Raw genomic sequence first — 21,607 nt, forward strand, 5'->3', positions numbered from 1 at the left:
ATATACCAAGCCTAATCCAGAGATCAACGAGAAGATGCAAGACGGGATGCTAGGGCGGCAGATTTTCACTCTGCAGTGGAGTGTGCGCTGATATGAAACTTCCTGGCAGATTAAAACTGTCTGCCGGACCGAGACTCGAACTCGGGACCTTTGCCTTTCGCGGGCAAGTGCTCTACCAACTGAGCTATCCAAGCACGACTCACTCCCCTTCCTCACAGCTTTACTTCTGGCAGTACCTCGTGTCCTACCTTCCAAACTTTACAAAAGCTCTCCTGCGAACCTTGCAGAACTAGTACTCCTGAAAGAAAGGATATTGCGGAGACATGGCTTAGCCACTGCGTGGGGGATCTTTCCAGAATGAGATTTTTCACTCTGCAGCGGAGTGTGCGCTGATATGAAACTTTCCGGCAGATTAAAACTGTGAGACTCGATCTCGGGACCTTTGCCTTTCGCGGGCAAGTACATGTCTCCGCAATATCCTTTCTTTCAGGAGTGCTAGTTCTGCAAGGTTCGCAGGAGGGCTTCTGTAAAGTTTGGAAGGTAGGAGACGAGGTACTGCCAGAAGTAAAGCTGTGAGGACGGGGCGTGAGTCGTGCTTGGGTAGCTCAGTTGGTAGCGCACTTGCCCGCGATAGGCAAAGGCCTCGAGTTCGAGTCTCGATGAGGCACACAGTTTTAATCTGCCAGGAAGTTTCATATCAGCTCACACTCCGCTGAAGAGTGAAAATCTCAATCTAGTAATTAGTGCTTTACTAATATATTCGTAACACCAAAAATTTAATATCTGTTTAATCTATAGGTTCCTAGCAATTTCACTTGAAGCACTAAGAGACTAAAATGTTATGGGAACATAGGACAGCTCAAAGACGTCTGTTTCAGCAGGCTATCGAATCGGATATGTCCATCCTCATAACCAACTTAGGATGCAAGAGCAGATAGTGGTTTTCTTGCAACGCGGTTTTAGTGTTAGGTAGCATCCTTTTAGTGTAGTTGTCGCAAAGGTAAAGAAGCGTCGAAGCGTGCACTGACATCGAAAATGTACAGCAATTTGTTGTAGGTAATGTATACTGATAAGGCAAAACATTATGATCACTGACTGCCCATTGCGATCATGGATGCCGCCTGGTGGCGTTGCGGGTACGTGACGTGGTAACAGAAGGGATCAACCTAGCGACGATATAGGTTGGAAATCGCGAAATCAATTGACACGAGCGACTTTGACAAAGGGCAGATTGTTATTACGCAGAGTCTGTTATCGAATACCTCGAAAACTGCGGTACTGGTCGAATGTTCACGTGCTACTATCCTGAACATCTACCACTAGGCCCTTAATGGTTGGACACCCACGACTCTTCACAGAACATGGGGTTCGGAGGTGAGTCTGCCCTGTAAAGTAGGATAGATGGTAAGTAAGTAAGCATCATGTGACTAAGGCCTCCCGTCGGGTAGACAGTTCGTCCGGTGCAAGTCTTTCGATTCGACGCCACTTCGGTGAATTGCTCGTCGTTGGGGATGAAATGATGATGATTAGGACAACACAATACCCAGTGTCTGAGCGGAGAAAATCTCCGACCCAGCCTGGTATTGAACCCGGGCCCTTACTATTGACATTCTGTCATGCTGACCACTCAGCTTCTGGTGGCGGAAGGATAGATGGTGATCTGTCGGATCTCTGCTGGGAGAGCACAATGCTGTGCACGCACAAGTGTTTCGGAACACACCTTTCATCGTACATTGTGTAGCACGGGGCTTCGCAGCAGACCACACCTGTGTATTCACATGTCGATGTTCACATATTGATGTTTACATGTTGACCCAACGACGTCGTCAGCTGCAATTGGAGTGGGCATGGGACCATCGCTATTCGACCGTCGGTGAATGGAAACGAGTCGGCTCTTCGGCTGAATTACATTTTTGATTCATTAGGTCGATGGTCATCTCCACAAAGGCTCTCATTGAGGTGAAAGGTGATCCCAGACCTGCAGGGCGCCACGGATGCTGACTGGTGGAAGCAGTGTCATACTACGGAAGAGTTCTCCTGCACTTGCATGGGACCTGTAGTCGATGACCCGCTGACAGCTGCAAACCACCTGCATCCTTTCATGGTCGTTGTCTTCCCTGACGGCGATGTTTTTCTTTCAGCAGTATAAATGTCCTTGTCTCGGAGCCACAACCGTGCTACAGTGGCACGTTGATGCCTCGGCGACAATATTTTCCTGATGTAAATCCTATGGAACCCATGTGAGTCGTTATCGGGCGCCTTCAACGAGTACGCAGATCAGTGGACCGTTATTCACGTGAATTACATGACCTTTTCGTAGACATGCCTCCGAAAATCTACCAACAACAGGTTACCGATCGTTTCTGGGATCACTGACTGCATAAGCAGAATTTAAAGAAAAATGGTATTCAGACATCTTTCTTTAGTCAAAACAAAATAAAAGACTTTTTCCGACGGAAAACGGATGCACCTGATTACCTCCACAACGCAGGCGTCTATCAAGTGCCATGTGGCTGCGGCAAAGTGTATATAGGCGAAACGGGAAGAGCTGTTAAAGAACGCACTAAGGAACACGAACGGCACACGCGGCTAAATCAAAGTGCAAAATCGGCAGTAGCGGAACTGTTGCTCTGACATGAATTTTTATAACGTACGTGTACTGGCTAAAGAGAAAAAAACATTTATAGATGAAAGGTCCGAGAAGCGGTTGCACTTTCTAAGAATTCATCTAATTCCAATAGAGCGGACGGCTATAGGCTTCCGGCATCTGCGCCCCCCGCCGTCAAGGAAGTAAATACGCGGCCACGGTGAGTGAGCGGCATAAACAACGCGCTGCAAGTTACCTAGGCGGACAATAATATTTTGGGTAAACATTCCCCCTCTCTTGCTCTGTCCGTTTCGTATCTAGCCACTGATGACGACCAACCAATAGCGGTAGCAGGCATTTCAACCAGTAACGTTTCTCCAGCATGTGTGGAACAGTGCCTTTCTATCCACTGACCATGACCACCAATGGTATCCACAGGAGATGAGCTACCAAAGCCCCTTCTTCTGTATTAGCCTATGACTATAGCCCACCAATGGCAGCCAAATGAATTTTAACCAATACTATCACTTCTCCAGCACGAACGCCACAAAATTCCCCCTTTGTAATTGGACGCGACATTCGTCTCTGACAGTGTTCTAGCAGTAGTGGACACCAAAATATGCTGAGGAAGATCCCAGTAGAGAGGTCGAAACATGGAACATTTTAGAAGAAACATGACGCTCCCTAATAACCTAGAAGATCTTACCTTCACTACCAACAAACTGTCTCCACACATTCAAGCTATTAATTAGGTCGTCATAACAGTTGGGCTCATCAGTATCTGTGCAAGAAACCCCCGAATGAGATGGAAAATATGTATTTGAAGGTCATCGGTGGAAACCTGGCCAGAGAAGACGTCTTCAAAGCAGAAAGGCGATATCAGTGAAATTACTGGTCACACTACGTGTGGCTCTCCCGCTAGACTCCCTTCGTTATTCATATGGAGATGTGGATTTATACTCGCATTTCATCGGCTTAGCTCACTTTCACCGGAACACTAATTACTCATCGCACTTAACAAGAGAACTGAGGCGATTTCTTCAAAATGTGCCAACCCTCGTAATTGTGATTAAAACTCAAAAATTTTTTAATTGCACACTATGTAAGTGACAAGAGCCCAGCCCGGCTGGTGCTGCCATTAGATGTATTTTCTGAAAAGAGGAGTATACATATTGGCTGCAAAATAAGAATTTAGAAAACTATTTCAGAAAACATTCATTCGTCTTTGAGAATGCTAATGTCTGCAACAACTTCCGTATCTAATAGGAAAATCTAGGATCCAAGTCATGTGCAAAGTCATTATATGAGTGCAAGTCTTGAGTTCAGTCTCTCATATATCTGCCTGGTCTTGAAACAGAAGAGCAGAGAAATGAAGTAAACATATTTAATTCTTCAACTGAAAATGTATTCACACGTAAAAATTGTATAACATCAAGCTCTGACCATCATACAAATCACAGATTAGAGTTACCGGGAACGACACGTGATATAAAATATTTACCATCATTATTCGCAGAGATTAAGCACCAGTCGAAGTCCTGGTTCATATTTACAGAGAGAATCATAGCGGAGTGACTAACGACCTAGCAGTATTCAGACGTAATAAGCAACTATATTTTATAGCAATGTCATAGCATTATTCTGGTGTAGGGACACTACCGACGCAAACTGATTAAACTTTTATTTTCCACTGGATCGGCAGCTGAGTGCAGGAAATTAGTATCAACGAACTAACATCAAGTAATATAGGATAATGTAGGCAATAATTTCACTTGCCCAAGAGAGTGTAAAAGTATCAGATAGTAAATAATTACCAGATTCGTGCAAAATTTCCGTAGCTTCATTTCTGGTGCAATGTCACCGCCTCACAGACGGCAGGAAACCATGCTCACATTCTACCCTGAAATATAGTAATATTAATCATGTTCATAGGTGTTCAGCCGAGATGTTGATTTTCTTTTATCGGTACATTTCGACCACTGGTGCAGCCATCTTCTTCTGATGCTTCAAGCTGTTTTGCTATGAGTAATCGCCCCTTGGCCTGCAAAACGACAGCGAGTTATTGTTAGCGTTCCACTGATATTAAGAGAGCGACTCCCAGAGCCCTTAATGCGCTTTCATGCTAACTGATGCCGATTTGTTTTTCGGTGAGTGGACTGTTACTCTGCGAATCGCACCATAGCACAGAGTTTTCCAACCGTTGTATTTGAGATGGCAGGCGAGATCCCAATCACTTGTGTTTCAGATCCCAAGACTTGCTTAAAATGAAACTTTCATTCCTCTTTATTAGTTTTTCCGATATCATTATTTCGGAAGTCTCTTAAATTTTACTGTCTCAGAAAGCTGGCCGGGCGGGGTAGCCGTGCGGTCTCAAGCGCCTTGCCATGGTTCGTAAGGCTCCTCCCTTGGGCATAGGTGCGTGTGTTGTTCTTAGCGTAAGTTAGGTTAAATCAGATTAAGTAGTGTGTAAGCCTAGGGACCGATGGCCTTAGCGGTTTCGTCCCATAGAACTTACCACAAGTTCCAAATTCAGAAACTTGGATTTGCACGGTGGTACTGACCTCGTCATATTTCATATCATGATTACCCCTGAAGTAGTGTTCTGTGTGAGCTGAACTGATGCTCATTTTAGGCCGACGTTTCACTAATCTTTATTGCACCTTTCCTTGACTGTTCTAACACGTAGTCTGCCTCACACAACACATGCCACACTCTCGTAGAATGCGGTACATATTCGGCTCTCCGAAACCTAGGTAGTCTTTAAGGTTGTAAGGAAGACTGTTTATCTTCGTTGACATGAGAGAAATATGTTGGACGCCATGTTTCCGCCAGTCCACCGATATTTCCGGAAATAGTGTCAGCGTTAAGTCAGAAAAGTTGATTCTTAACTTTCGTTTTCTTTCTCAAACTCAATTTCTCCCTCTGGTGATGCTTATTTTGACGGAAACACAATGCAGCAGAAATGCGCGTTTCACAGAGTAACAGCGTGGTCTTCGAAAAACAAACGAGGATCAAAGGGAGTGGTGGTTGCTCGCACTCGAATTCTGACATAAACAGCCATTCGATACAGGCAATACTTCACCATCTGGTTGTAACTGACTCGTGGAAATACCATGCAGCAAATAGGAATAAACCAATGGTTCAACGCCCGAAAGCACAACACCAGTCTATTACTCCGAGAATACCTGAAATATCACATCTCAGTTACGTTAATTTTTCATTCAAAGGTATTATAATCTCCAAATACATAGAACACAAACACCTATGAGACGAATGACAAAAATACATTGTATTCATCGACAAACGCACACCAATCAACACAAGATAGCAAAAACACTGGAGTAATACAAAAAGCAGATAAATACCTAGGAGCCGTTATATACCAGTTGTAATTCCAAGACTGCAGATCAGCGTACCTGGGGAAGACAGGCCGGAAATTCAAAACTATGTACAAAGAACACATAAATACCTAGAAGCATCAGAATAGCTAATCAACCGTTTCTAAACATGTATCAAAGCGAGAGCATAAGCCTTCTAACACTGAACAGGAGGTGACAGGTATTAGAACGAACAATCACAACGGAAAAACTTAAGTTACAACAGAATTTTCACACGCAAAGAGCCCTTGCGACGAGAAAAATAGTAATAAATAATCTATTTCACGTAAGTAACTCACTGGTAGTCGTAGCCACAAAAAAATAACAAGCAAATTACACTGATTAGCCAGGACATAATGACAACCGACCTACTATCGATTTAAGCTTGTCCAGGTGATAGCAGCGTCACCTGGAGAGGAATGATTGCTAGTCAGACACACGCACGGTACAAGTGGTATCAGTCAGCTTTCTGTCTCTGTGTAGAATGGGGGAGGCTCACGATCTACCTGAGTTTGACCGAGGGCAGATTGTGATGGTCCAGAGGCTCGGCACCAGCATTCTGGACTCTGTATTACTTGTCGAGTGTTCTAAGAGTGCTATGGTGAGTGTCTTCAACATGTGGCGAAACCAAGGTGAAACCATGTCTAGACGTAACGTCGTGTAGTTGGGCGCTCACCACTCACTACAGATGTCGGACGTCGTAGGCTGGGGAGACTGGTAAAATAGGACAGGTGGCAAACTGGCGGAACTAACATCAGACTTTAATGCTGGACAGAGCACAAGTATGTCTCTGAAAGCACAGTCCACTGAAAACTCCTAACGAGGGCCATCCGTAACCGATGATCCATGCATGTGCCCATGTTAACACCATGACATCGGCAACTGTGAGCGAAATAGGCACGTAACCATCGACACTGAACGTTGGCGCAGTGGAAGAACTTTGCATGGTCTTACGAATACCGAATCCTTCATCATGCCGAGGGGAGGGCGTGAATCCGTCGTCTTCCAGGGGAATAGTTCCTTAACACTCCACTGCGGGACGGAGACCATCTGGCGGCGGCTCCAATATGCTATCTGGAACATGCGTGGGCATCCAAGGGTCAAGCTGAGCTCGTGCAAGGGACCATGTCGGACAAGGAGTATCGTACACTGGTTTCAGACCACTTACACCCCTTCATGGCGATCATGTTTCCCAATGGCTCAAATTCAAATGGCTCTAAGCCCTATTGGGACTTAATATATGAGGTCACTAGTCCCCTATAATTAGAACTACTTAAACCTAACTGATCTAAGAACATCACATAGATCCAGGCCCGAGGGAGGATTCAAACCTGTGGCCGTAGCAGCTGCGTGGTTCCGAACTGAAGTGCCTAGAACCGCTCGGCCACAGCGGCCGGCTTTCCCAATGGCGGTGGAGTTTTTCAGCAGGATAATGCGCCATGTTACAAGGCCAGGAATGTGGTGGAGTGTTTCGAGGAACGCAGTGGGGGGGGGGGGAGGGGGGGATGGAGTTCCAGTTGATGTACTGACCCCCCAAGTCGCCAGATCTGAACCCGATCGAACACATCTGGGATGTGATTGAACATGGCACCAGAGCTCATCGCACCCCTCCTCAGAACTTACTGGAATTACGTTACTTGTGTGTTCAGGTGAGGTTCCAGCTCGCTCCACCGACCTACCAGGGACTCTTTGCCTCCACGCCTCACTGTTTACGACGCGTCGTCGCTGTTATACGCGCCAGAGGTGACCATACCAGTTACTAGGTAGGTGATCACAATGATTTGGCTGATGAGTGTAAATAATAACATACTGAACATCCGCACCAGTGAGAAGTCCATTACAAAAAAATATGAAATCTTTTCCACTCATATTCCGCACTTGTCCCTGACCAGCGATCCCTGATCACAGGTAACAACACATGGTACTCCGCAACAAATAAATGAATATCAACATGTATACGGACAACACAACACAAACAGAATGATAAAAAAATCACACATGACATTTGGCAACCCTATATATAAAGATCCGCAAGAAAAACACGCTTTTAAAAAATAAATAGTCTGATAGGGAAGTGTTTATGTGAAATGAGCTTGCAAACACCGAGTATCCTGGTGTACACAAGAGAACAAGGTATAATTCTGGGACGACATGTGTGATAATGAAATCTCAAAAAGTCTGTAAGCAGATTCAGACATCGAATTAACCTTCCTTAGCGTGCGCTCCATAAAGTTATTCTTCACCTAACAATAAGAGATTAATGAAAAAAGGCATCCCTGTTGTTCCACAGTACTCCTATTTACCTGCCCTGTGTCACTGTGACTGTTTTCTTTTCCTGAAATGGAAGACTGTCTCAAAAGGACGTCATTTTGGGACTCTGGAAAACATTCAAAAGAATGTGATCGTCTTGTTAAACGTCGTACCAGTCGAAGCCATTCAGCGCTGCCACCAAGACAGGAAACAACGATTGCACCGGTGTACAGCAAACAAAGGGAACTACTGTCAAGGCGACAATATTTTTATTTGAAAACAATAAAAGCTTAAGTAAAAAATGAGTCTCATTTCTTTTCTCCGCCCCTCGTAAACACTCTAAAATTTTGTATACATTGATTTTTACCCTCTGTGTATATAGAAACAACATGTATTGGAGACCACTGAGGATACTTAGCGAATAAAATAAAGAGAAAAGCTTATGGCCTAAGAACAAATAGCTTTTAATTTCACAGACGGATCACTGCTCCAAGAAAAAATTAAAAATAAGTTTTCATATTTTGTACATGCTCCACTATCAGTTGTTGGCAACAAAGCTTTTCATCGGAGAGACGCAGTGACGCAGTAAACAAGAAAAATGAGCTATGAATCAAAAGAGAATGAAGGTTTCCTGTAAGGGTCCTCCACTGAAGTGTCGACCTCGGCAGCCACAGGAGGCTTTAGCGGTGAGGCCCGGGGTTATCCGGGGTGGGGACCCTGCGTCGCCTGAACAGATGACCGCGGCTGCAGGCGATGGCCCACTTGTTACCACACCGTGCAGCCAGCGCTTCTTGTGCTGTCCGCAGGCCGCGGGGCCAAAGGGAGGAGGCGTTGGCTAAGCAAGTCCTTACTGGGTAACCTCTATATCTATGTCTGCAACAGCACTCGACATACCACGTTGAAATGCATGGGGCAGGGTGCCATGTATTGACGTTTATTCACGTTCCGTTTACGTACGGAGGATTGCGGGAATATTTACTGAGGCCCATCAGACAGTGCTGTAATTAGCTTCCCCTTGACTTCGCGGTTCCTAAGGGAACAATACATACCTAGTCCAAATAAGGGTATCCCAAAAAACGATCGACAACACTTACAAGGGAACCTCCCCATCGCACCCCCCTCAGATTTAGTTATAAGTTGACACAGTGGATAGGCCTTGAAAAACTGAACACAGATAAATCTAGAAAACAGGAAGAAGTTGTGTGGAACTATGAAAAAAATAAGCAAAATATACAAACTGAGTAGTCCATGGGCAAGATCAGCAACATCAAGGACTGTCTGAACTCGGGAGTGTCGTGGTCCCGTGGATAACGTGAGCGGCTGCGAAACGAGAGGACTCTGGTTCAGATCTTCCCTCGAGTGAAAACTTTACTTTCCATTTTTCGCAAAGTTATTATCTGCCCGTTCGTTCATTGACGTCTTTGTCCACTGTAATAAGTTTAGTGTCTGTGTTTTGCGACCGCACCGCAAAATCGTGCGATTGGTCGACCAAAGTGATGTGCGTCTCCAAGGGGTACCGAAAACATTTGATCGCAAGGTCATAGGTCAACCGATTCCTTCACAGGAAACTACGTCTGATATATTCCATACGACACTGGTGACGCCTTGACAGGAATATGTTGTCAACCCACCTAACTTCTACACTTGGCGAATGGGTAAAAAGATTCTTCTACCTTGACCGATTTAGGTTTGCTTGTGGATGTGATAATCACTCAAAAAAAAAAAAGTGATGAAAACGTAAGAGTTTGTCACATAAACTGCAACAAATGAATGCAACGGTTCCACTGTTGCATAGGATCGACGGACGGACAGATAATAAATGTCTGAAAATAAAAAATTAAACGTTCCACTTCAGGAAAAACTTCAAGCAATGTCCTCTTGTTTCGCAGTTGCTCACGCTAACCACGGGACAATGGTGCTCCTGAGCTCACATTATCCTTGATGTTGCCTATCTTGCTCATGGACTACTCAGTTTGTATATTTTGCTTATTTTTTCATTGTTCCACACAACTTCTTCCTGTTTTCTCGATTGATCTGTGTTCAGTTTTTCAAGGCCTATCAACTGTGCCAACTTATAACTAAATCTGATGGGGTGCGATGGTGAGGTTCCCTTGTTACTATGTTGTGCCGGGTAGACAACCGACCGTTTATCAAGAAGGATCACTTATTTCAAAAGATATTAAAAATAATGTTTCAGACTGCATAGTATATTCATATTTTGTACATACTCCGCTCTCAACACTGCTGGAGAGCGTCGGAGTCTGAGAACGAACGATTCTGACGGTGTGCTCCAATTCCTTTTGGTGTCTGAATACGGAGGGGGCATGCAACCCGTTAACCAATTGTGTACTCGGGTGGAGAATCTGAGTTAAAAAATTTCCCAGCGCATGCCCTACATTCCCCCACACAGGCCTTGTGAGCGTCCTAATGTGGACTGCTATACCAGTGCAGTAACGTTGTTGACAGTAGTTTTATGAACAAGCGGATGTCGTGGCTATGAGAAGCCCCCTAAGTCTCGTAATTGCAAACTTCTTTATGGAGAAATTCAAAGGACAGGCCTTAGGTACTGCCAGCTATGAATCCAAATGTATGGTTCCTATACGTGGATGACACGTTTGTGCTGTGGAGACATGGAAGGGAGGAAATAAGCCTGTTCCACGAACATCTGAATAGTCTAAACTCGAGAATTGAGTTTACAATGGAGGAGGAGGGTGCTGGTTTTTAGAAACGAAAATGGTAGTTAGGGCCCCTCAGTATACCGCAAACCCACGCACACGGACCGTTATTTGCACCGGGATTCGAACCACCACCACAACAGAAGAGGGGCGTTATCAAGACGTTAGCGGACAGAGCTAGAAATATTTGTGAACCTGAGTTGCTCGACGCTGAGATGGAACATCTCCACAGTGCAGTAATGAAGGACGGATATTCGTCCGCCGAAATAAAACTTGCGTTGAGACAGCCACGCAGAAACCATAGTGACGTACAGGCTACTGCAAAATCTAATGTTTTCCTGCCGTTTGTTAAAAATGTGACGGAAAGAATAGCGAGGATCTTGACGAAGCGGAATATTACCGTAATTTACGAGCCCACCAAGAAGGAACAGGAATACCTTAAGCGTGCCACGGACGCTAGCAAACCAATGGAAAAAGCTGGAGTGTATAGGATCCCATGCAGCTGTGGAGATGTATATGTGGGCACCACTAAAAGAAATGTTTTCAAACCTTTGGAAGAGCACAAGGGGCATTGTAGAAGAGGAGAAACGGAACGATCATCTGTTGCGGAGCATACTCGCCAGCCAGGTAACCACCATATTCGTTTCAAGGAGACGCAAGTACTAGCGGCCACAAGCGGATATTACGAAAGGCTCTACAGGAAGGCAATCGAAATCGCCAAACAACCTAATAATTTCAATTGAAAGGAGGAGGGCGTGAAATTAAACGGTATATGGATGCCGATGTTGAAGAATATGTGTACCAACCGTCACTCTTGGGTGATGGTAACGGCGATCGACGGCAGTGGACAGCGGCCAATTGCACTGACGTTATCAGCGCGCGGACACGGAATTTAGCGGCAGTCAGTAGCGAGCCAGTGGATGTGTTGGACCTTCCATCGAGCTACAGACCCCCTTGAAGATGTCTCCCGCAGACGGGGACGAAACGTTGGGAATTGACACAGAATGTCAACCGACCACATCTTAACAGCCCGGATAATTATAATGGACATGAGCAGCGCAAAATGTACCAGTACACCGCTCGGGTAATGACCGACATGGTGCTTGTATGCGGTACAGAGAATTGCAGTGGAAGAACTGCTCCCAGATTCATTCGGAAAGTTTTAAAAAATAAGCGTACACCTCGTCCTAGCCCCTGAGCGACGCCTCAGGGAAGCCGGAAGGTTGAACACAGGTATTTTCTGTCTGTTGTGCTTGGTACCTTGTACTTGCGAATACCGTTCGCCCTCTGATTGTTGCTGCAATGTGCTGTGGACGAGGAGGACGTGCTGACAAAGATTGAAGAGAAGCCAGCCACCAGCCCTCGGCAGGTGGGATAGGTGCTGCATACTGGTCAATGTGCCACGTGGCGTGTTGTTCTTGAGCACCGGTTCCATCTAAACCAAGTGCAGAAAGTCCAGGGTTTATTGGAGGAGGACTACGCACGACGGCTACAATTTATGTAGTGGTATTTACAACAATGCGTACTGCAGCTGCAATTCCCGAGCTTGACACTACGAACGGACGAATTCATGTTTACTAGAGACTACATACTAAGCTTGTACAGCATGCATGTCTGGGCGGCGGAATATCCGCATGAGTAGGTGATTCAACATCACCAACACGTGGTCTGTATGAACACTTTGGGCAGGGATAATTGATGACCATGTAGTTGGGCCATACCTACTGCCAGAAAGACTACCAGGACCGATCTGCATCAGATTTATTAAATATATTTTGCCTACCATATTTAATGTATTGCTACTAAATGCTCGGACAGACATGTAACTGCAACACGACGGAGCTCCAGCATACTTTGATGCCATAGTGTAGTGTAGTATCGCCTCAAAGTCGGATATCCCCATCGATTGATTGGTGGAGGTGAATCAATTTGATAGCCAGCGCGGTCACCAGATCTGACACATTTAGACTATTTTCTGTGGGGTGGTATGAAGGGTATAGTGTATGGCACACCTATAATGTCAGTGGAGGATCTTATTGCTCGAGTCCACAGAGCGATTCAAGGCAGCTCTCGTATTGGCCCATGTCGGTGAGACCTAGTACAACCGAAGTAGGCTCTGCATCGATGTAGGAGGTGCGTAGTTCGAAGCCCACTTGTAATGTAGGCTGCGCGATGCGCTACATTTGTTGGGTCTATTGACGTAATGTGGAAAGCACATACGTCTCGGACTTCAACGCTCTCCACTGCTCAAGCCGTGCGTTTCCGGATATGGGTTTCTTCTTGAAAACCAATCAGTGTGCCTTCTCGCACAACATACCAAGCGTTGTGGGTGTTCTCTTTCGGACACCGTTCATAGTCCTAGATTCCACGTTCCTTGAATCTCTGTAATATGGCTCCCGTGGGTAACTGGCGTCAGTCTTCAATGTCTGATTATTTCAGATGTTTCAGCTTTTCAGTGACATACCGCAGTGGGTCAGTCGAATCATCGAAAATTCGTCATGCCACCCTCTGTATTCGTTCAACATACTCTGGAGACATTTCCACCAGAAACGACACGTTGTTTTTCGATCATTTTCATCAAAAAGTTATTGCACTGATTCGAGTCTCCTTAAGAGCAAACAAGCGAGTCACCTTCAATGTCGCTAAAAAGATGAGTTACCAATGCTAGTGGGGCGGTATGTAACAGTGGCTGGAGTAACAGAATGGCCGGGTGGGGAATGTACCTTGAGAGAAGCAGCGCTGATAGTAATGTGTAACTTAGTCTCAGGCCCCGAACAAATAACATCAGGAATGTAGTGATGTTTTAAAATGTTCATAATTTAGGAGGAAAAAACTCGTGGAAGTCTCAGTAATCATAAGAAATATGCCACAGAGATAAAAAACTGAAAATCTATACAGTTTAGCAAAAATAACAAGTGATAGTATCATGAAAACGATCACTCAGAAAATTTTATGAAGCTCAACGTTATAAGGATATCAATCTCTGAGCACTGGAGCGGGGTTGGGGGCGATGTGGTAACAGGAAGAGCATCCGGTCATCCTGTACCACTAATAATGCCTGATCGAAAGATTAAGATGGCGACCAGGAGAAGATATGGGATGAAGGCGAATAAAAGTAAGACTGTTGACAGTGCTGCCGAACACTTCTTATTTTGTTTGACGGCAAACTGAGAACTTTACAATTGTCTTCCTCCTCTTACTGTTAACCCGTCTAGTACGGTGTGGTCTGTGCCCAAATTTTCGCAGATTTATAAATTTATTTAACTTTGCGGACGTATGACCCTGATGCCGCCGCAGCCGACAGTCACCTTAGGAAGTGGAGTGCGCCCCCTGTATGTGAACTGTAGTCATAGTTTGTGAAACAGAAATTGGGAACCAGGCCAGTTTTCCTAAACGAGGGTGAGAAGCAGCACACAAAACGCACTCAGGCTGGTAGTGCACCAACCACAGTTGCTAACCCACCATGCTGATTAGATCCGGCTCCGGCTGACCTTCGTCTCTCGCAAACTTGCACACAACGCGCTACGTTATATGGTTGTCAAACACATACACTGATTGTGCTAAATGTTTTACTGGTATATATCAGTTTCAACAAAATTTATAGGACTTAATTTCCACTTGTTGACGTACAGGGTGTTTCAAAAATGACCGGTATATTTGAAACGGCAATAAAAACTAAACGAGCAGCGATAGAAATACACCGTTTGTTGCAATATGCTTGGGACAACAGTACATTTTCAGGCGGACAAACTTTCGAAATTACAGTAGTTACAATTTCCAACAACAGATGGCGCTGCAAGTGATGTGAAAGATATAGAAGACAACGCAGTCTGTGGGTGCGCCATTCTGTACGTCGTCTTTCTGCTGTAAGCGTGTGCTGTTCACAACGTGCAAGTGTGCTGTGGACAACGTGGTTTATTCCTTAGAACAGAGGATTTTTCTGGCGTTGGAAATCCACCACCTAGAACACAGTGTTGTTGCAACAACACGAAGTTTTGAACGGAGGTTTAATGTAACCAAAGGACCGAAAAGCGATACAATAAAGGATCTGTTTGAAAAATTTCGAAGGACTGGGAATGTGACGGATGAACGTGCTGGAAAGGTAGGGCGATCGCGTACGAAAACCACAGAGGGCAACGCGCAGTTAGTGCAGCAGGTGATCCAACAGCGGCCTCGGGTTTCCGTTCGCCGTGTTGCAGCTGCGGTCCAAATGACGCCAACGTCCACGTATCGTCTCATGCGCCAGAGTTTACACCTCTATCCATACAAAATTCAAACGCGGCAACCCCTCAGCGCCGCTACCATTGCTGCACGAGAGACATTCGCTATCGATATAGTGCACAGGATTGATGACGGCGATATGCATGTGGGCAGCATTTGGTTTACTGACGAAGCTTATTTTTACCTGGACGGCTTCGTCAATAAACAGAACTGGCGCATATGGGGAACCGAAAAGCCCCATGTTGCAGTCCCATTGTCCCTGCATCCTCAAAAAGTACTGGTCTGGGCCGCCATTTCTTCCAAAGGAATCATTGGCCCATTTTTCAGATCCGAAACGATTACTGCATCACGCTATCTGCACATTCTTCGTGAATTTGTGGCGGTACAAACTGCCTTAGACGACACTGCGAACACCTTGTGGTTTATGCAAGATGGTGTCCGGCCACATCGCAAGGCCGACGTCTTTAATTTCCTGAATGAATATTTCGATACTCGTGTGATTGCTTTGGGCTATCCGAAACATACAGGAGGCGGCGTGGATTGGCCTCCCTATTCGCCAGACATGAACCCTTGTGACTTCTTTCTGTGGGGACACTTGAAAGACCAGGTGTACGGCCAGAATCCAGAAACAATTGAACAGCTGAAGCAGTACATCTCATCTGAATGTGAAGCCATTCCGCCAGACACGTTGTCAAAGGTTTCAGGTAATTTCATTCAGAGACTACGCCATATTGTTGCTACGCATGGTGGATATGTGGAAAATATCGTACTATAGAGTTTCCCAGACCGCAGCGCCATCTGTTGTTGACAATTGTAACTTCTGTAATTTCGAAAGTTTGTCTGCCAGAAAATGCACTGGTGTCCCAAGCATATTGCAACAAACGGTGTATTTCTATCGCTGCTCGTTTAGTTTGTATTGCCGTTTCAAATTTACCGGTCATTATTCAAACACCCTGTATTACCCGTCGGCGTTCGTTTAACGTCAATCATTAAGTATGAATAGGTTCTCTACGGAAAAATAACTAGAGAAAGTGTATTTGCTAAGTAGCACATACACACAACACTCAAAATTTTTTATTGGTGTACATCAGACTCCTCAAAATTTGTAAGGCCTTATTGCCCACTTGTTGACGCATTACTTATTGGCATCGCCAAATTATGAAAACCACTGGTAGTGATTATACTGCCTATCACTCAAAATTGATTCCAGGCAGGTCACTCTTAATGCACACATTTTAAAATTCAATTGTGTGCAAAGTTAAGTGGATAACGCAAAATTAAGGCCCTCGACATAGACTTTAAAGTGAGGAGTTTGCATAAATTTGAATGTGATTGACGCTGTCTGACTGGAATAATGTATCTGCATATGTTTTAGTATGATTGAAAATATTTCCTTGAACATTGGTTTATTTCACATAGCTTGATGGAGTGAAGGTACGAACAGAAACACTGATTAATTAAATACTCAAATCTGATTACATATGCATCAGTTGATGACATATAGATCAATTTGTGAAACACGTTACAATTCTGTTGCCAAATTCAGGTGTAAGTTTAACATAACAGCAGTGTTACTTGCCCATCTGTGAATTTACTACCTGCCCGCCTGAGCAACTACACTCAAATAAAGAACAGTGATAATTCTACTCTATATAACCCTGCAAATTCTTGACTGAAACAGTGGAAATAGGTGACTTTCCCCAAAAGTACACACATTTAAACATGTGGGATAACCTTGAGACACGCGATCGTTCCACTTTCCACAAGCGTGAAACCGAACTGAACTATACCGCCAGTGCTGGGAATGATGCTTGAGTAGGCTGTGTTTGGCCACGTTGTACCCTGCAGAAGTGCTGCCCCGTCTTAAAGACAAGTTCGTCAGTGCCCCGTTGCAATGCGAAGATGTTGCAGGCTACGTGGCTAGACTTCCTTTCCTGTAGCCCATGGTTTCTACAGCCGATAGATGACTATCTTCAAAGGAGGTCTGCAAAACACAGAAAGGCGTCCCCGCCACCTGCACTAGGCGCCCGCGCTACTCGCCAACTGGAATTAAATTGTGCAATCGTAAAGGTGAACAGCAGCTTGCCGTCCCATGGGACGGGCTTTCCACCTCCATTCTAAGAATCACAGTCCCAGAGGCCAGTACCTGCTCCCCCCTCCCTTTTCTTCCCCACCCTCCAATGGCTAGTCCCATTCGGCCGTGGCGTTCCCTGCTTGCCGTTTCAAATCCATCGTGCTATTTATTTGCATGCACACTAGTGTGCCCGTCACCGTGTTCACAAAGGAAAGAAATGACAGTTATATACAGCAACGTATTAGCAGCCACCGTGATACAATCTCATCAACAAAATTTCTAATACTGATTTACCCTGTTGTCAGTGCCTAAGTTACTAAATCTCACTAATTTTGGTCGAAATGGCATGCTGAATGGACATCTGCATTTCAAGTAGAATAATTAAACATGATTAGACTCGTAAACTACAGATTGCAGCGATCAGTTGTCCTTTTTAAATTTTCTTGTACATATATGGATTTCGGCTGGAAATGCACTATTATTTTCGCTCAGTGCTTGTAATGCCTGTTGGTCGAGCTTCATCCACAGTTCTAGCCGAAATCTTGATCATCACAATAAAACTTAAAGAGGATGACTGTTCGCTGCAATCTGTAATTTACAAGTCAATATAACCGTCACTGAGTGCAACAGCTTTCGGAATGGAAGGTAGCCTGATGATGATTAGACTCTTAGCAGAAAAGAAACTAGCTCAAAGAGTATCTGCTAAGAAGCACACAGATCATCATGTACGAGGGTTATTTGGAAAGCAAGGAACGATCGGTCATGAAATGGAAAAAATAGTTAAAATTGGATGAAGCTTTGCACAGACGCGTTGGGCACTGTGCCCAGTATGCCCAACGATCGCATCATGTCGCTCTGTTCATTTCTGAGCTCACAGTGAGAACGTAAAGATGGCTAGAATTTAGCGTCTCCCGCCAGTTATGACGGCCTGGAGAAAGATGTCGCCTGAAGCTCTGCAATCCATATAACACAACTGTAATGCGGTGCGTTCTACAGGACAATTCTTGGCCGCACTCTACAGGAGCAATGAACGCAATGAAGATGCTCCTGCAGCGTTTTCGATGAGAAGTGTTTGACCACCCACAATACAGCCTGTAATTGGCTACCCCTGAGGTTCATCTCTGCTCAAATGAACCGCTGCCTATGAAGAAAATATTTGAACACAGACAACGAGCTGGAGTTCAGAGTAGAAAATTGCCAGAGAGCACTGGCCGCTGTCCTCTATAACGAGGGAATTGAAAAGTTGGTACAGGGTACGACAGATATCTAAGTCTGAGCGGCGATTGTGCAGAGAAGTAGCTGTAAGATGTAGCTAACCTCTGCAAATAAAACAGTTTTGATTTTAACGGTGGTTTCCATTTCGCGATCTATCGTTCCTTACTTTCCGAATAGCCCTCGTATGTGCTAAGTAGTTCAAATGGTTCAAATTGCTCTGAGCACTATGGGACTTAACATATGAGGCCATCAGTCCCCTAGAATTTAGAACTACTTAAACCTAACTAACCCAAGGACATCACACACATCCATGACCGAGGCAGTATTCGAACCTGCGACCGTAGGCGTCGCGCGGTTACAGACTGAAGCGCCTAGAACAACACGGCCTAAGTGGCAAATTCTCTCAACGCTCTAAATTTTTAATCACTGTATGGCATGTCAATCTCCACAAAAGAGGAAGATTTTACTGGCCACTTTTTGACGTATTACTTTTTGGCATTCGTTGAAGTTGAACAGCTAAATATGAAATGATTCTTCGTATAAAACTAACGAGAAAAACGTGTATGTGCTACGCTGCACTTGAACATTCCAATTTTTTCATTAGTATATATCGGTCTCGACTATATTTGCAGTCTTTATTCGTTGCTTGTTGATGTACTGCTTTCGTCTCGGTGCCTACGGTGAGTGTCTCTTTCACGAATTTTCTGATTAATACTTCAAAGATCCGCCTCAGTTGCGAAAAGTTACTGGTCTTTCCCAGGTTTCAGCTAGAGTAATCTAGCCTTCTTCAAAAGTATAAAATAAACTAATACATGCCAGAATAATGCACCGTCAAACATAAAATGCTAAAGTACCGTAGTACCACATCAAGCTACGCTACTTAGATGAGGAAAAGATCCGGCCCCACTCCATGGACAGCGGTCGGTTAGCCACGGACGCTGCGTTGGAACTAACTGGCATGTTATAGTTTATTTTATACTTTTGAAGAAGGCTAGATTACTCTAGCTGAAACCTGGGTAAAGACCAGTAACTTTTCGCAACTGAGGCGGATCTTTGACGTATTAATTTATCACAGTTGCTAAAAGGGCTGAGACATGTTAAAAATTCTTGAATTTTCTCATTTTTCGTCAACACAAATGGCTAGAATTGTCAGACAGTAACTCTCAGTTTCAGTCAGCGCACATGGACAGTGAATCTGTGATGATTCCATCCACTCCTGCTGGCAACACTTCAGAAAATTTACTAAACAAATTTCGGCCCGAAAATACCTAGAAAACAGCTAACAGGTACGTCTCACTAATCTCTGTCTTTCTCGACAGTTATTAACCTTTGCGGCCCCCTCTGTTAACATTAAAAGCTTTCCACTTACTCTTAATATATGTCGAATGACACTTCCTTTGTTCTAGTTAGTTTTCCACGAAGAACCTATTCCTATTTAATGATTCAACGTAATATTTAACATCCTTTAATACCACTACATGCCATACAGTGAAACTCCGTTATTTTCTTGTTTCGCACAGCTAATGAGTTAGTTCCATATAAAGCTGTGCTCCTAATGTACATTCTCATAAATTCCCGTTTGCTTACTGTCTGCGTTTCATACTAGCAAACTCCATCGTGCGAGGGATTGTTTCCTTGTCAATGCGAGGCTGTTTTTAATAACTTCCTTGCTTGGACCGTCATACGCTAATTGCTTCCAAGATAGCAAAATTTCTTTGCACCCATACGTTGCGGCTTACTAAAATTACGAGCTCGAGTTGCTTGTAACGACTTTTGTCCCGACGTAGAAATGGTCTGCAGTTTTGACAAAACTTCTTGTTCCAGAGTTCGTATATGGATTCTTATTGGTACCTCACGTGTTTAACCCCATTAATTTTGAAAGAGTTTGGGTAAATGTTAGCTCTGGAGTCCCCCGTTGATAAAGCGGGCAGTTAAGTGAGGTTTACTATATTTGGCCCGAAAAAAGCATGTTCTTTGAGAATTTTGTTCTAGGGATGTGATATAGATATCAATGTCAACTTTGCTCAGAATGTATGTTGATATTGCCTCTACAAACTGGAATTTTTTCGACCGAATCTGTCGAAGAGCAAAGGCGGACGTGCCGTTGGAACGAAACAAAACTTCGATGTAGAGGTCCAAGCGCGGTATGTCACAGGTCAGATGGCTCGTCTGAAATCAAAATTAAATTTACGTTAGCGAAGTATATAAGATTCTTTAGGAGTTGAACTCGCTTTAGTTATTTGGACTATAGGAAACAAAATGGCGACCATTTGAAAATGTTTGGTATTTTCAAGGATTTTTCGAGTTCGTCGGCCAAGTAAAAGTATTTATAGTAGATGGAATAAAAGTGGTACAACTCCTAGACAATGTAGTTAGCTTCGTCGGAAACAAAGAATCATGCCAATCGGTTCATTAAATTTGTAGTTACCACACCACGCGATGAAAAAGGCATTTCGAGAAAACCCCGTTTGAAGTTTTGACTACATATAAATGCAATATTATGCAACTTGCGTTCAATGTGCTATACCGGGTTCATAAACTAGTCCTTCCTCTTCCTCATAGAAGGTGTTCTGCTCGATCTGGGCCATCCTGCGCTGCTCCAGAGCCGCTTGTAAGGCCGGTGACAAGCGGTTTCGGCCGCTTGAATCCGGTGGTCGTCCGAATGCTTGGCGAACTGCGTCGAATAGCGTCCCAGGGTGACGTCCATCGTTGTCATGGTCTTCAGAATTGCTGAATACCTTTCGGTGAAGCTGCTCACTGCCAGGAAAGTCGCAATCTGCATAGTCTTCGCACCAGAATGCAAATGCTTGGGGGCTAACTTCCAAACCCACGCGTTCAAACTTTCATTTGAATTTTGTGTGTTTCTTCCCAAGCACCCGCACAATAACTCGTCCTCGGAAATAAAGGCCGATTTTAGGTGGGTTCACTTTTTTGTTCAACAGCGAATAACAAACATTTCCGTTCCGTATTCGGAAAAACCGTTTAAGGGATGGATTCTAAACACTTTTATGGATCCAAAAATGCAATTTAAAGAAATAGATTTTTTGAACCAAAAGATAGCAAACCTCCCCTCAAATAGCGAAAGGCCAATTGACGCAAAAGTTTTGCTACAAATACTGTTATGCCATGGGCAGTTCATCTTCAACAATAACTCTCTTGTTTCGCACATACTGTCAGTGGTTTGCATTTAACAGTTCAGCGTTTGAGA

The 21,607-nt window shown here is 44.4% G+C and overlaps 1 protein-coding gene and 1 non-coding gene across 2 annotated transcripts in view; both read right to left on the reverse strand.

Annotated features, from left to right (window-relative positions):
- LOC126335345 (neuroligin-2-like) overlaps nt 1-21,607 on the reverse strand; it is a 656,601-nt gene that overhangs the window by 127,906 nt on the left and 507,088 nt on the right. The gene's annotated exons all lie outside the window — the stretch shown is intronic.
- Nucleotides 121-195, reverse strand: Trnas-cga (transfer RNA serine (anticodon CGA)). The gene has a single exon. It is a non-coding gene; the product is annotated as a tRNA-Ser (tRNA).

Source organism: Schistocerca gregaria, chromosome 2 (genome assembly GCF_023897955.1).
Source record: "Schistocerca gregaria isolate iqSchGreg1 chromosome 2, iqSchGreg1.2, whole genome shotgun sequence".
In the NCBI taxonomy this organism is placed as follows: Eukaryota; Metazoa; Arthropoda; class Insecta; order Orthoptera; family Acrididae; genus Schistocerca; species Schistocerca gregaria.